General features: G+C 40.0%; 1 protein-coding gene across 4 annotated transcripts in view; it reads left to right on the forward strand.

Annotated features, from left to right (window-relative positions):
* Positions 1-16,025, forward strand: part of XKR6 (XK related 6) — a 308,531-nt gene that overhangs the window by 85,538 nt on the left and 206,968 nt on the right. For 2 of the 4 annotated variants that reach the window (XR_001887584.1, XR_001887583.1), the window contains 2 exons: positions 5,847-6,067; positions 8,011-8,179. The exons of 1 other annotated variant lie outside the window; for it this stretch is intronic. The gene's annotated coding sequence lies outside the window, so the exon portion shown is untranslated. Of the gene's footprint in view, positions 1-5,846; positions 6,068-8,010; positions 8,180-16,025 lie in introns of those variants that run through there. One more of the 4 variants, XR_001887585.1, reaches the window with a different exon arrangement.

Here is a 16,025-nt window from a genome sequence, read left to right on the forward strand (position 1 = left end):
TCAAAATCTTATACCTGCCACTGCTCACGCAGCCATTGGCCAGTCGTCAGAAATGAAACTGTAATTGTGAGACTCCTGTCATTTTGGGCGGGTGGGGGGGGCCTGTGAGGGCCAAAATCTAGTCATGCTGGCGTGATTATGCCTCCTGTCGTCCTGATGAATGGTTCAGCTATGTAACTAAAGAATTCTATCTCTGGTTAGTGTTGATTTGGGGCAAATGTGAGATCTGTAAAGTAAAATGGACAAATAGTTTCGTAGGACATTCTGCTTTGCCTCCTGCCTAGGGACTGATCTTCAGTGACATTTTACCAGACTGCCTGACCGGTTTCATGTCTTCTGTCTGTAATAGTGGGTGTCCCATAAAAGGCAAGACCATATTTTCAAAGAAGCTGGGTTTGGAGTCTTGAGATCACTGAAAGAGTCTGGGGCAACAGCAGTTCGCCTGGATTGGCCTTGTCTCTGGGATGGAAGAGATGAAAAAACAATTGATTATCACTCACTTTGTGGCACACTCTGTGCTATTGAATATTGAATATCCCATTAAGTCCTTAAGAGCAAACACCAGACCTTGAGGCCTGCCCCTCATTTATAGGAGTCAGGAGTGAACATGCACTTTGCATGCAAGTATACTTTGCAAGACAGTGTGCAGATAGGCGAACCTTGGGGAGGTAAGCAGTGGCCATGTGAGAGAAGCACAGAGCTCAGGCCTACTGGCAGTCACCACCCAGTGGGCTCTCCCAGCACCTCTGCTTCTGGCCACAAATGAATACCAGCATTCCCAAAGTGACTCCTGATAGACCTGACTCAGGGCTCTCAATCTCTTTCCATTTTGAGAAATTCAATCCATAGAATTTTGAAATGCTGAAATAGCAGAGCATCCTTGAAAACATTTTGTTATCAAAGGAGTAATTGTTCATGTTAGGAAAATTCTGTAGACAGATAAAGTGACAAGCGAAAAGCTCTTTCCCCATTCTCCTGTGCCTAGCAGGCTCTTGGGTAACCCTCCTGTGTTCCTTCACTCCTCCCTCTTACTCTTGTCTGTTAAACTCGTTTTAAGAAATAGTACTTTTGAAATGAATGGCATTGTAGATCTGTTCAGCAGAATCATTTATGCACTTAATAATATATCTAGGACACTTTTCCCTGGCTACATGAAAGGTAATGTTTTTTTTAAACCAGCTTCCTTGACAGACATTGGATTTGTTTTGCAGATTTTTTCTTTCATTTTTTATATATTAATAGTACTGCTGTATTGTAGTTATAAACAATCTCCTCGTACAAATATTTTGCTTACACATGAGAAGAAATAAGAATCTGGTCCCAGAAGTTAAATTTCTGGGTCAAAAGCATGCATATTTTAACATTTTGGTAAATAACGTCACTGTTCTTCAAAAGTTAGCGCTGGTGTATACCTCTCCTAATGGTCTGTTTGGGTGCCTGCTCCCCACACTCTTGGTAATCCCTGTCACTCTGTTAGCATCTCATTTGGATTTATATTGCTTTTGAGTGGGTTTGAAGGTATTTTCTGTATTTATTGGTCTTGTTTTCCTTGATGCATTGTCTGTAATTGTTGCACAAGTTTTCGTGGGGTTTTCTTTTCTTGGGAATTTATGAGAACTTTATCCATATTAATACTACAGTTTTTTTTTCAGTTTGTGTTGTTTGTTTATAAATGGGTTTTGTGGCCACTTTTAATCAGTTGTGTTCTTTTTTGGCCCCTAGGGTTTATGTCACAATTAAAGTTCTTCATGTGCCTTAAAATGTATTTTTTAAATTTTCAGCCGTATTTTCTTTGAACACTTTTATGGTTTCACATTTTCAGTTTAAATGTGGTATTGCTGGAATTTATTTTGGCTTAAGGAATGAAGATAGAGATGCAGCTTAAAGTTTTCCCAAATGGCCAGCCGCTGTCTCCATGCTGTCATTCAGACCTTCTGTTTTCTTCCTGTGGAATCCTTCAATTTAGGATTTTCTGACTGATAAATGTATTGTGTTTAGAGTGCAAGCTGCGTATGTGAAGTTGCGGGATTCCCACAGAAATAAAAAATGCTGTTGGTTTTGCTGGGTTAGGAGATGAGGCATGTGTCAGACAGGAAATCTTAGAATCTGTCAAGTGCTGGGAGCAGAAAGAAAACTTCTAAGAGGGACTACAGTGTTCAGGTTGCAGGTTCACCTCTAGTGTGTCATGGGGCTTAATCCTTTCTGCAAAAAAGATTCAGTTTAAACTAAGGAGACAGGTTTTCATGAAAATATCTTTGACATTGAATGTTCTTAAATAAATAGCATTTGTTTTATAGAAGTTTGACTCTGTAATTTGTCTAAATTTGTAACTAACTCACTAGAATTCATCAATTCTCTTAAATGGGAGACAGTGTAATATTACTGAAGTGATAGATGGAGTTTTATGAGTAGTAAGACTTAAGACTGAGTATATAGTTAGTAAGCTGAAACATATCTCTGCGGATTCAGTCTCCTTATTTTACCATCAAAGGCCTAAAGTGGAAGTAGTGAAAGTTGTGGAATTATGACAGTGTTGCAGTTGTTGTCGACTGTAACCTGTATTACAGAACATCAAGTGGTTGAAGCCGAAAGGAGGAAATGGCAGCTGTGACTGTGGCATGGATGAGGTCGTGAGATGTAAGGGGACATCTTGAGTTCGGGAGGCAAATGAAGACTCTCAGCTGCTTTTAGTTCTTGCCAAGGAATGATAGCAAATAGGCCGGGTGTGGTGGCTCACGCCTGTAATCCCAGCACTTTGGGAGACTGAGGCGGGCGGATCACCTGAGGTCAGGAGTTCGAGACCAGCCTGGCCAACATGGAGAAACCCCATCTCTACTAAAATACAAAATTAACCAGATGTGGTGATGGGTCCCTGTAATCCCAGCTACTTGGGAGGCTGAGGCAGGAGAATTGCTTGAACCCAGGAGGCAGAGGTTGCAGTGAGCCGAGATCACATCGCTGCACTTCAGCCTGGGTAACAGAATGAGACTCTGTCTCAAAAAAAAAAAAAAAAAAAAAAAAAGAAAGAAAGAAAAAGAAAAGAAAGGCAAAGAAAAAAATCAAGTAAGAGTCGAGCTGTGGGTAGCCAACAGGGTCTCTGTGTTGACACGGGACAAATTTGGGATACATAGATGAGCACGTTTAAGACTTAGAGTAGAAAAAGTGTATCTATGAATTAGTTATGTTTTCTCTGAAGCTTCCTATGAACTGAAAAGAACAGGGCCGTCTGACATACACGGGAAAGGAGGAAGGGTTTCGCTGCTTGCACGTAAGACCAGCATACGGTTTTCCATGTTTAAAATTTGAATGCAGCAAAATCTAAAACTTAAGAATCATCTTACGAACATCTGTGGGAAATGTACTTTCAAAGCTTATTGATTTGCTTAAAACCCAGATATGACTACCCATAGTTCTTGTCTTCTTTATTCTAAGTATTTAAGCGTACATTGCAGTATATTACTTTAAAGTATTTTCTGAGGCCTATGAACTTCAGAGTCAAAACATTTAACTTGGTAATATTTGTCAAGATATTAAATTTAGTTGGACTCCATGAAAAATTATGGAAGATAAGCCAACTCAGAAGTGTATTTATTCTTCTGGTTTTAACCCATTTATGCTGGAGGTTGCAAATTTTTTTGTGAAAAATCAGGCCTTGGTGATGACTTTAAGCAGTAGGATACAAATACATTCCACAAGCTTGGCGTTGCAGTAATGGAACACTAGGCATAAATGGGTTAAGATGAACATGCACAAGCTTGGCGTTGCAGTAATGGAACACTAGGCATAAATGGGTTAAGATGAACATGCACAAGCTTGGCGTTGCAGTAATTGGAACACTAAGGCATAAATGGGTTAAGATGAACATGCACAAAGCTTTGCGTTGCAGTATGGAACACCAGGCATAAATGGGTTAAGATGAACATGCACAACTTGGCGTTGCAAGCAATGGAACACTAGGCATAAATGGGTTAAGATGAACATGGAGCTTAATTTGAATCAGGTGCATATATTTTGATTTTTTTGGTAATGTATCATATTCCCACAAAATTTAAAAATGTCATTGGTATATGTAGAACCAGCAGAGAAATGCAAAACATTGAACGATAATGTTAGTGTAGACTATATGTGATAATTTATGAATAATATTTAATGGGAATAGATGAATGGTGTAAAACATTCTGTAACATATTTGTCTTCATTATAGTATAGCTAGGGCCAATTCTTTAAGTATAACTTTAGCAGCAGAATTTCTGAATTGTAAATTATGGCTTCAGTGGAATGAAGTGCTCTTAAAATAAGTGGTTTTTGAAGGTACTTGGCAGATTTAACCTTTCAAAATAGCCTGAGGCATTATATTTGGTACCAAAACTACCAGCATTCTCCAAATGAGAGAGAATTAATTTCCAGGATTAAAGTAGGATTTTGAAAACATAAGCTTCACACTGAAGAGACAGACACATGATGAGCTGAGGTCGTTGACAGCGACAGCAGAGAGATTCAGAGTTCTCAGTGGATTTGGTTTCAAATTCTGCAGCCTCATTCTGTTGTCACTTAATACATACTGCCCTCCTACCTCTTGTGGAATCTCCTTAGCATCGTAGCACAGACTTGAGACCCCAAATTGGAAAATAGATGGCTGAGGACTCCAGACTCCCTGATGGGTTTAGAAGTTGTTCTCTCATACCAAGCACTTAATTCCAGTGCTTAGAAACGTTTGGTATTTGCTGGCCGGGCGCGGTGGCTCACGCCTGTAATCCCAGCACTTTGGGAGGCCGAGACGGGCAGATCACGAGGTCAGGAGATCGAGACCACCCTGGCTAACATGGTGAAACCCCGTCTCTACTAACAATACAAAAATTAGCCGGGCGCGGTGGCGGGCGCCTGTAGTCCCAGCTACACGGGAGGCTGAGGCAGGAGAATGGCATGAAACTGGGAGGCGGAGCTTGCAGTGAGTGGAGATGGCACCACTGCACTCCAGCCTGGGCGAGAGAGCGAGCCTCCGTCTCAAAAAAAAAAAAAAAAGAAACATTTGGTATTTGCTGAATGAGTGAGTGCCTTATTTTGGTTGGAGAAATAGGTTTATTTTCATGTTCTACGAGTACTGCTATTGGAACCAAGAGTTGTGAATACACAAAAATATATTTCTGAGGACCAGGCTATTGTTACGATTTAGCATTACACTGCCTTTTCTTGCCCTGGCACACACACACACATATATATATATATGATCTAAGTGGCCAACTTCATTAAAATATTGTTAAATTTAACTCTATAAAAAATAAATGTTTGACCGGGTGCAGTGGCTCACACCTGTAACCCCAGCACTTTGGGAGGCCGAGGCAGGCGGATCACCTGAGGTCAGGAGTTTAAGACCAGCCCAGCCAACATGGTGGAACCCTGTCTCTACTAAAAATACAAAAATTAGCGGGCATGGTGGTGGGCGCCTGTAATCTCAGCTACTTGGGAGGCTGAGGCAGGAGAATCGCTTGAACCTGGGAGGCAGAGGCTGTAGTGAGCTGAGATCCACACTGCTGCACTCTAGCCTGGGTGACAGAGTGAGACTCTGTCTCAAATAAATAAATAAATGTTTTATAATCTCAGGAAATGAATCAAATACGACTTTAGCTTTGTAGAACCAACTTGAATTTCAATTGTTATGATACCCAGCGGCTAACAGGATAAGAAGGGCACCACTTCATTCAAAATAGGATTGTGATTCTCTGTGTAGAAATGTGTACATTTTCATTTTCTGTGATAAAACGGCTTCTAATATTCTATATTTTAGTGTCATGTTAGAGATTTCATTCCATGCTCATTTGTTCATTCACATGTATTTTTATTTTTAGCTCTAAGCGAAAGACATGAGGCCTCAGCCTGAAATGAGGTTGTTTTGAGGTCATCTGATTTCTGACTAGAAGGTGAGCGATCGCCTCGTCCTGAAACCACTTCAGCCCGAATGGTAAATGGCAAAGCCAGCGAGAGGGAGGCCTTCATGTGTTTCCGTGTCTGTGCTGCCCCAGTTCCTTCCTCTTCAAGATTAAAAACATTTTAAAGTTGTAAACCAAAGGTATTAACATACTGACATATCTTACCTAAATTAGCTCAAATGTTTTACAAAAGGGCTTACATCATAAATGCTAATTAAACCTTTTAGAGCTGTTTAAACATGGCTTTTTAAAGTGAGCTCTTGTGAGCTACCTAATCAGCAGCGAAATATTTATTATATGACAAAAACCTGAGCCATTAGGAATTAGAGATTGAAATAATTTTTTTAAACAGTAGGATTTGCTCTTAAACAAAAGGGAATCCAGACTTACAGGTTTTCAGACTAGAAAGTAAGGATTCTTGCCACAACTTTGTTTTTCTGTGTTAAAGAATTTTAATGTTTTATGTATATGTGTGTGTTTATTTTACTTTTTAAAATATGAAGTGCCTATGGAGAATGTTAGTTGTATCAGTTAGCTTTAAAATATTCTATGTTCAAATATATTTTATAGTTGAAGATAATACAATGGCTTCTTTTTACATTTTAGTAAAACTTTTTTGGGTGGAGGGGAGTGTTATTTAATTATTAAATGTATTCTGATGGACCATGTCCTTTTAAATATGTTGGGGTAGCGGTGCTTATAAGGCAGTTGCTATGTTTAGCTCTCCTAAAATAGAATTCCAATAAGGTTTTTACTTGGAGTTCAGGTTCACACTAAGCTGTTATTTCAAATAAGTGGTTCTTATGCCACTTCATTTCTTTTACTACATGTAACGGCATTAATAACAAATATAAGTACCACAGATTTACTTATCTTTAGCCTAAATTGTGCAGTCATTTAATTGATGAGATGCTGAGGAAATTAAATTTCATCTCATTCTGGAGGGTGCTACAGAAGGCAAATTGTGAGGAACTGAAAACATCATCTTTTTTTAAGTCATCTTTATTTTCATGTTTCTCTTCTAGAGGCTCAGTTGTCATGTTATTCTATGTTACTTAATTTCCCTACAAACAGTGTTTTCTTACTGCTTAATCTCAGATGTTGAGAGTGATTTAACGTTTATAAAATGTGTTCTTTTTCTTCATGTATGTGGCTTTCTGTAATGATAGGGAGAATTATTCACATACACTAAGAAAAAATTACTCACAAGCTGGCCATGGAAATCTGGGCCCCGTTAGGCTGACTGGGAGAGCAGTGATTTTATGTATGTGGGCTGTTAATAATTTCTGCTTCCCTGGGCCAGCTTCGCCTTGTTCTTAAAGAAAAACCAGTGTGCACTCCGTGGTTCTTTGTTTTACCATATCTCCTGATGTGTTGTTTTATGCTTTTGGAAATATGAACTCTGAACTCTTGATTTTCTATGGAATAATTAAATAAGCTGGTCTAAGTAACATGGTCTTTAAGCCTACAGCAAAAGTTTTGTTTATACAGCTCACTTTTGTATATTAATATTTTAATAAGAAATAATACTGATGTTTTATTTTGGAAATTTTGCCAAAAAAGTTTTTTTTTCTTTTTCAAAAAAGGCCTACCTCTTTTTGGTTAGAACAGCTTTGAAGAGCATCTTTCTTAGTTCATGTGCTAAAAGTTAATGTAATAGAAGCACAAAGACTTTAATCACTATTACTCAACTAAAAAAAGAGTTTCTAAAGGTGAACAAAATCTATAATTTTATTTATGCATCTGAATTTCGGTCACCGTGATGACAACTTTTAAAAGAAAATAAAGACAGAACTAATGCCACTTTAAAGACTCAAATTGTAAATATGAAGATATTTTGACCCAGTAAATACTCTATAATTAAATAGGTGGTGTGTATGAGTATTGTGTAATATTTATTTTGCTCTATGAAAACTGCCTTGTTTTTAAATAAAATGTAATATTAGACTTAAGAGCTTATAATGGTAAGATGATAAAAAGTATTAACTTAAAATGTTTTGAAAATTATAAAAGTAAATATTGACCATTTCTAAGAAAGTCTTTCCTTTGACATTGTTTAATTTGTTTCCTTTTTGTTTTTTAGGTTTGCAATTTTTTTTGGTGATGGCATGTTCAGAATCTTGGATCCCTAAGTTCAATATATTGGAAATATTTAGGAACTCTGGAAATTATGTTGTTTTCGCATACCTAGTAACTTACTAGACGAATCAGTAGATTTCACTGAAGTATATATAATCGCAGATAATTATGATCTTGTACTTCTGGGTTGACATGCATGTCTCACATTATGTCTATCAGTATTAGCGTCATGCTTTGGAGACAATTATCTTTTGAAGGTTTGGGGTTCTTATGAGCCTCAGTTTTCCCAGGCAGTTTATGTAATTCCTCCTATCCCTATTCTTGTCTTTTCTATCTGCTTGCAGTGTAAGTTACTTAGATAAGAAGCAATTATTTTTCAGGAAGAAATAAATCATCAAGTGACAATCCTAAAGGCAGTAATGATGAAATTTCAATCTGGAACCGGTCTCGGAATGGCCTGTATTAGAATATGCAAAGTCCGTCCAAATTATATCCAGATATACTTGTGGCACAATGCTACCAGTTTTCAAAATGAGATGTTATTATGTAGGGCAGAAGTGCCAATGAGGAGAGAGAAGAAGCTGTTCAGTTGGCCCTCCAGCCGCCGCCTCCTTCTATTATTGGGTGAATGAGTTCGTGCAAAATTAGTGGCCAAAAGGTAGACAGTGTGAATGAAAGGGAGGAGAAGGAAAGAAACTTTAATCTCCAGGAAAGATTATTTATCCTTTAAAAAATGGAAAGTTGAGTGTGTTCCATGTACCTGAACATGCTATTTAAAATTGTGGGCTGCTTTCAGAATGCAGACTAATGTGTTCTCGACCATTGGAATGAACGAAAATTTGTATTTGATAGGAGAGTCAGAAAGTCCTTGAGCAGTTATCTTTTTTTCTTACCTGTTCCTGGGATTAAGAGACTTGAGAAGCATTCTGGGGCAGATACATATGATGGTCAAATAATTGACCAAAACAGGGGAAGACTGACTTTTAAGACGACATTCAGACCAACTTGGAAGTGGATCAAGGGGAAAGGATGAAGAGAATGCACGGAGCTCTAGAGACCGAGCAGAAGCTCCGTGGCATGTTCATGTATTCGTTTATTGAAAGTTTCATTGTTGGTGGATTATGCAGTATTTCTGAAACTAGTGTGTAGCAGAGGTTTTCATAACATTTCTATTAGATGGCCTTTGGAAGCTGAATAGTCTACCCCAATACCCCTGGCTCTTTTTTGCTTTGCTCATTTTAAGAGAAATTGGCTAATAATGTATTTAATGGAAAGCACAGTGAAAACATTAAGTAGGTTTTTTAAGGCCGGGCGCAGTGGCTCACGCCTGTAATCCCAGCACTTTGGGAGGCCAAGGCAGACTGATCACTTGAGGTCAGGAGTTCAAGACCAGCCTGGCCAACATGGTAAAACCCCTTCTCTACTAAAAATACAAAAATTAGCCGAATGCGGTGGCGGGCACCTGTAATCCCAGCTCCTCAGGAGGCTGAGGCAGGAAAATTGCTTGAACCCGGGAGGTGGAGGCTGCAGTGAGCCGAGATCGTGTCACTGCACTCCAGCCTGGGCGACAGAGTAAGACTCCATCTCAAAACAAACAAACAAAAACAAAAAACCCACATTAAATAGGTTTTTAAAAGTCACGTTAAATTTTAATCTGAACCTATATTGCCTGTTAAGCCGCTTTCTCATTACGACAGACTTTTAGAAACTTTTATTCTGATACTTTCATCAATAGAAGTGTTTCCTTTTAGCCAGTTCTAGCCACAGTATTGACTGGGCCCAGGCATTTGATACACCCAGAAGGAATTAACCAGGCAGGAGAAAACTTGGTCCCTACTGGAATGAATATTTTAAAGACCATCTTAGATTCTGAAAACTGTGAGTACAAATGAAAGAGACCCAAGAGGGAAAAATTTCAGAGCCTAAGAATAAAAAATGGTGGTGGGATTGGGCGGTAAACTCGCCCAGAGCTCACTTAAAGTGCTCTCAGGGAAGGAGGTGACTTTCCTGGGATGGATGAGATGGTGCATGCAGGGCCTGGAGCTGTAGGCGTTCTGATGTTGGGTAGCTCACACTAGCGGGCTGTTGTGTCTTAAGGGTAGTGGCATGTGATCTTTGGAAGTATTGATACATTTTCTAACAGTGAGTTTGATTTTATTCTGGTATGTTCTGAATGGATATGTGGCTCAAAGATTAACTTAGCTAAAAATAAGTATATTAGATATTAGGGAAATATTATTAATAAAGGTCTTCTCTCCCTGTTGGATAACTTTAGAAAATAATGTAGACAACTGAACGTAGTGGAGATGATGGCATGAATCCAGTCAGGGTTTGATGCTTGCTTCCTAGAAACTTTCTAGAAATAGAACAGATCTAGACATAGGGAAATAAGGTTCCAAATAAAACCTTACACTTTTATTCAGATTTTGTGTTGGCCTCAGTTGTACTCGAAGAGTGTTTCAGTATGTGTCTCTTGGGGAATCTGCACCTTCTGGCTCACTGCACTTCACAGCCCAGCATATCACTGAGAATTCAGAAATCTTACTCTTTACCCAGGGATGAACACATCGTTATGAGTTCAGGTGCACTAAATACATAGGAACACCCCAGGAAAATGAGCACAAAACAATGGTTCTTTTTATTTTGGAAGTTTCAGACAAACTCTTTGGAAAATCTGAAGAAATCTATGGATCGTTTTCCTGGGAAGACTGCAGAGACATACGTTTTCGTGTGGTTTCTGTGGGGGTAGGGACTGGCCCTGGTCACGTATCAGGAAGCCCCGATCCAGAAGATCGTCTTCATTTTACCTTGGCCGGCGATCTGACTCTGTTCTCGTGCCCATCCATGATTGATTCTCTGTCGCCTTGGAATGGAGCGTCAGATCTTGAAGGTCGCTCACTGCCTTTCCAAGCATAGAACTGAGCCACACGGCAAGAGCTTCCTAATGAAATGGACAGAAACTCTCTGCAAAGGGCTGCCCCAGAAGCACAGGTGATAGAAAGAGAGTCCAAGGCACTAAGGCGTGCTGAGCCACAGTCCTCCTAGGCGGTGCCTCCCGCTGGCTTAGTGAGTTTATTTCGTAAGTTGAGTACTAATGTCCTGTTTTTTAAATGAACATATTTCTTCTAACATTTCTAACAGTTATGAAGGTTTTCTCCCTAAGTGTGACTTTTTCTTATGTCTTGGGGTATCAGATTTACGGCGTAACATGTGTACTTCAAATTATAGCAGTGACTAGAAATTTAGGATTCTTTTGTTTCCTAACACTTAAATCTGCAGCACATTTTCAGGAAAATGGCAAGTTTCACAGATAATACCTTCCTTATTCCTTTCAGATTTTACAATTGTGTGGTTATTTCTGAATTTGGTTAGTTTGTTTATAAGTGTAGTGGACATTTAACAGAACAGATGCACCCGGTTATCTGATTAGAAACGTGTTTCAACACAAGGGTCTCTTTGCATGGTTCCAATCTCTGTTTTGGGATCTGGGATTCTCCACCTGTTACATCGTTCGCTGGAACTTTCCTGCAAAATACAGCCTCACTGAGAGGCACATCATGGAAGAATGAAGCAGCCTGAAGAAACTAATATTGGGACAAGTGGAGAGATGGAAGAGCACCATCAGAGGTGCCGCCGCACATTCGGGAGGCGTCCCGGGCAGCATGGCGCTTTGTACGTGAGACAGGATACCACTGTCTTTTATGCATTGGACCGGTAACCAGATAAAATAACCTTGTAAAACAGACCTTTTATGTAAGAAAAATAGAACTCTCGCCTCGCAAACATTCCTGTCTGTTGCGGATGAACCCAGCAGCAGGAGGGGAGCCAGGGTCAGTCCACTTGGCCTGAAAGTTAACGTCATGTATTCAGATGTGAAGGGGTTTCTGTGCATGCTTTTGAAGTATTGTGTTTGGGCTTTTACAACGTGTGCCTCACTGTTTCGCATCTACAGAGAGAGTGCCCCTGCAAGAGGAACCCGAGTGGATCCATGCCCACATCTGCATTCTCTGTCCTCACTACTTCTCCCTGCTGGTTGATACAACTGTGGGGATAACGTCGAGCACAAAGGAGTCTAAAATTGATCAGGGCTGGGTGTGGTGGCTCACGCCTGTAATCCTAGCACTTTGGGAGGCCAAGGCAGGAGGACTGCCCAAGGCCAGGAGTTCAAGACTAGCCTGGTCAACATAGCAAGACCCTGTCTCTACAAGAAATAAAAAATTTAGCTGGGCATGGTGGTGTGTGCTTGTAGTCCCAGCTGTTTGGGAGGCTGAGGCAGGAGGATCGCTTGAGCCCAGGAGTTTGAGGCTGCAGTGAGCTACGATCATGCCATTGCTCTTCATCCCAGGTGATGGAGTGAGACCCCATCTCTTATTAAAAAAAAAAAAAAATCGGAATCCTGTTTATCCATGTTGCTTTTCTTTGCCAAGTAATCACAGTACCGTTCCTTTCTAGCGCTTTGAAGTGTCACCCGATTTTAGCCCTTTTGTCATAAGTCCAGATAGAAGCCTCACAGTTTGTTCCATCGTATCCCCTCCCATTGTCATGTTTTGCTCTGGGGATGGGAGGTTTTCAGTTGCCGCACTGCAGAGTCCACTTGCTGCCCTTCATTTCTGTCTCCCTTCCTGCAGGTTCTTGTGGGGAAATAGAATAGATGTGGATATGGGCTTAAGGATCTGGGTTGTCTAAGGTTTGCCTGTAAACATTTGGCAGCATTGTATCTTTTTCTTTTTCTTTTTTTTTTTGAGACAAAGTCTCACTCTGTCACCTAGGCTGGAGTACAGTGGCACGATCTCAGCTCATTGCAACCTCCACCTCCTGGGTTCAAGTGATTCTCCTGCCTCAGCCTCCTGAGTAGCTGGAACTACAGGTGCCTGCCACTATGCCCAGCTAATTTTCTTTGTATGTTTAGTAGAGACGGGGTTTCACCATGTTGGCCAGGCTGGTCTTGAACTCCTGAACTCAAGTGATCCGCCCACCTCAGCCTCCCAAAGTGCTGGGATTACAGGCATGAGCCACTGCGCCCAGTCAGCATTGTATCTTAAAGGTAGCCTTTTAGTTGTGTGGACGACAGTTGTCTCCACTGGACATTTCTCCATGCCAGGCCTTCTGCTGGGTGTTGGTGTTCACTCTTCCCTCCAACCACCATATTCCCTTGAGGCCAGGAATGGACCTCAGTGTGCCTCAGGCATGGGAAGACCTGCTACTGGCCTCTCTGGAGCTCGCTGTCTTCTGGAGTTCTGAGTTAAGGAGGTAGTTGAAGAGACCCATGTGTGACCCCCAGATGCCAGTAAAACCTATCATGTACAGAGAAAGTGGTCATGTCACAATAAGATTTTGAAAGCAAGATTCATCAAAAACTAGGCCAAATTTGCAGTCCCACATGAACCTGCATTGAACCCTCATTGACTACCCAGGTATGTATTACTTTAAAAAAATGAAAACTAACATAACCCTTAAAACATATTAGCAAATTACCCTGACATATTGAAAACAGGATATTATTCTAAAATTTTTCTTTTATGTATATTGCGTTTTAGAAACCCTACAAATGTGTTTTGTGTAAAAGGATATAGTCTACAATCATTTTCTGATTCTTGCTCGAATAAAAATTAAGTGGCCTAATTATTTAAAACCTGGTCGTTTGAAATTATTTTTTGAGAAACATTTTAAAGCATGATACTATTTTTGCTTTTCATGTAATGTACAAGTATTCTCGGAAACTGCTTGTATATGTTTGTGTTCCACATATAAAAATATTGTAAACAGGTCCATGTATTTCTCCAGTGAGAGCTTCTGATCTTTTGACTGTAATTACCAAATGCTTGAGGTTCGGGTGGCTGGAAGTGAATATCAAGCTTTTCTGTGCCTGGAACCAGCTTTGTCCAAATAAAATAGCTTTGTACTATGAAGGAGTTTTAGTAAGTAAATTTTGTTTTAAAAAACCCATGTGAGTTAAAGGAAAGGAAATGAAGAAGATGATCATATAAATATGATGATCTAAATCAATGTTCTGCAACTTTTCTACCCAGTCACCAGTGGGAGGGAGTCAGTAGAAATGAGGGGGAAAGGGAGTGAGGGGAGACCCCCATCTTGACTCAGCAGTGGTGAGGGCCAGTGTGTCTTGCAGACCTGGAGCCAAGCTCAAGGGGACTTGAGCACCAGGAGCCCCCACACTTCCTGAATGACCGGTGGAGGGCGGGTGCCAGCCTGTGGCAAAATAGGAAAGAAAAGGACAGGATGGGGACTTCACCATTTTTTTTTTCAACCTTAAATTGTTCCTTAAACCTTCATGTCCTTTTCTCTACAGTATGTTCTTATTTGGTAAAATAAAAAAGTTTGTAATCCTGAGTTCTCTAAAGATATAAATTTTTTTTATTGGTTTGTGAAGTCAGAAGGATGAGAGCTGCTGTTTGTTGGAACTGTGCAATAAATATTAGCATATTCAGGTTTCAATTCTGCCTACAGGACCTGTTTGCTTTTCTTTATCTCATAACCCATAACTCACAGGACACTAACCAGGGTGTCCAAGAACAGTGTGGAAAAGTTTAGATAATTACTTCAGCATTGCTGTGTGATGGGAGACGTTTTAAAAACCGAGTGTGGTAGAGGTTGAAAGTACAGCCGTTATCATCCTGTTTCAACCAATGCTTGACCAAGAACTCTTTCTGGAAATCTCTTGAACAGATCTCCAAAAGTTACATGTGAAAAAGCACTGAAACCTCAGATAATGCAAAGATCCACTACAATACGGCGTTTAGGAAAGCATTTACACTACCTTGCTGATCACTTTTCACACTTGATCTTAGCCGAAAGGCCAAGAAATGATGTGGATAACTTTTCAACCTGTAAAATAGCCACCAACCTGCAAAAAAACTAATTGAGCACTAATCAGTGACCAAAATTGATGCAATGGTTATAACTTGTGCTATTTTTATTTCTGATCATCCACAATATTAAGTTCAAGACTGACTGTCTATGTCATAGTTTTGTGTGACTAGACTACTTTTATTAATTGGCTTTAAAGAACTGGACAAAAGGGCCCTGAAGGAAGAGAAACTAAGGATGAATCCATGAGGTATTCGGGCTGTGTGGCGATTGCCTTCATCTTGCCAGTAGAAGGGCATTTTCCAGAAAAATTGAGGTTGAATACCCATTTTTATACCTTGCCTGATTGAGTGCCAGCCACTGTGCCAAGTGCTGTATATGTACTGTGTGAAGGAGAAAATTTCCAAGAAAGATACTGAGATTTCTTCCCTGGCCTCTTCAAAATTGGGATTGATACCCTTCAATGGATGCCGGCAGGCAGGAAGTTCAGAGGAAGTCAGTGATCTCCAGTCAGATTCACAATTCTCCAGAGTGTGTCCTTTTATCTCCCAGGATCTTGCAAAACTCGCGCTGAATTGCTCATTAGGGAAAGCTTGCCATATGCTACATTAAGTGTTTCCCTTAGAGACTTTTTCTAAGGAGGCCCAACATTGAATTATTAAACCCTGGGCTATGATTAGTGAGGCAGACACCTGCTTTCTGTATTCTCTGGGACTTGAAAGCAAGAATGAAATTACTGAATAAAATGAAATTGGTACGAGGGATATTTTGGACTTCATTTGCAGTATTACTCCGCATCTCCTCCCATGGGTACGACAGCTGTCAGCAAGGGCTTTTAAATTCCACAACACTGGAAGGCATTACTTTGCCATTAAAATTTTGAATTGAATTTATTTTGAACATTCCCAATTTTGCAGCAGAGAAAAGATGCTAAATCAATACTTAGTGAAATGATTTTGCCTAAAATATGACATGACCAAAAATTGTATAGATTTGCAGTTTTGTAGTTGGAAGAGGAAGCACACAAGTTTTTGACTGGGTCCCTTGATGACACAGAAGCAGGGAGTTTATCTCAGTCTCCCTCCAAAGCAAGCTCCATTTTTAGTCAATAGCTCAGAAGTTCTCCCTTAGGAATTAGGATTTTCTTTACCTCCTGAATGGTTCTTAGTGACCTTTTACGGCCCCGTTTTGACC

This window comes from Rhinopithecus bieti, unplaced genomic scaffold (assembly GCF_001698545.2).
Source record: "Rhinopithecus bieti isolate Rb0 unplaced genomic scaffold, ASM169854v2 scaffold_13857, whole genome shotgun sequence".
In the NCBI taxonomy this organism is placed as follows: domain Eukaryota; kingdom Metazoa; phylum Chordata; class Mammalia; order Primates; family Cercopithecidae; genus Rhinopithecus; species Rhinopithecus bieti.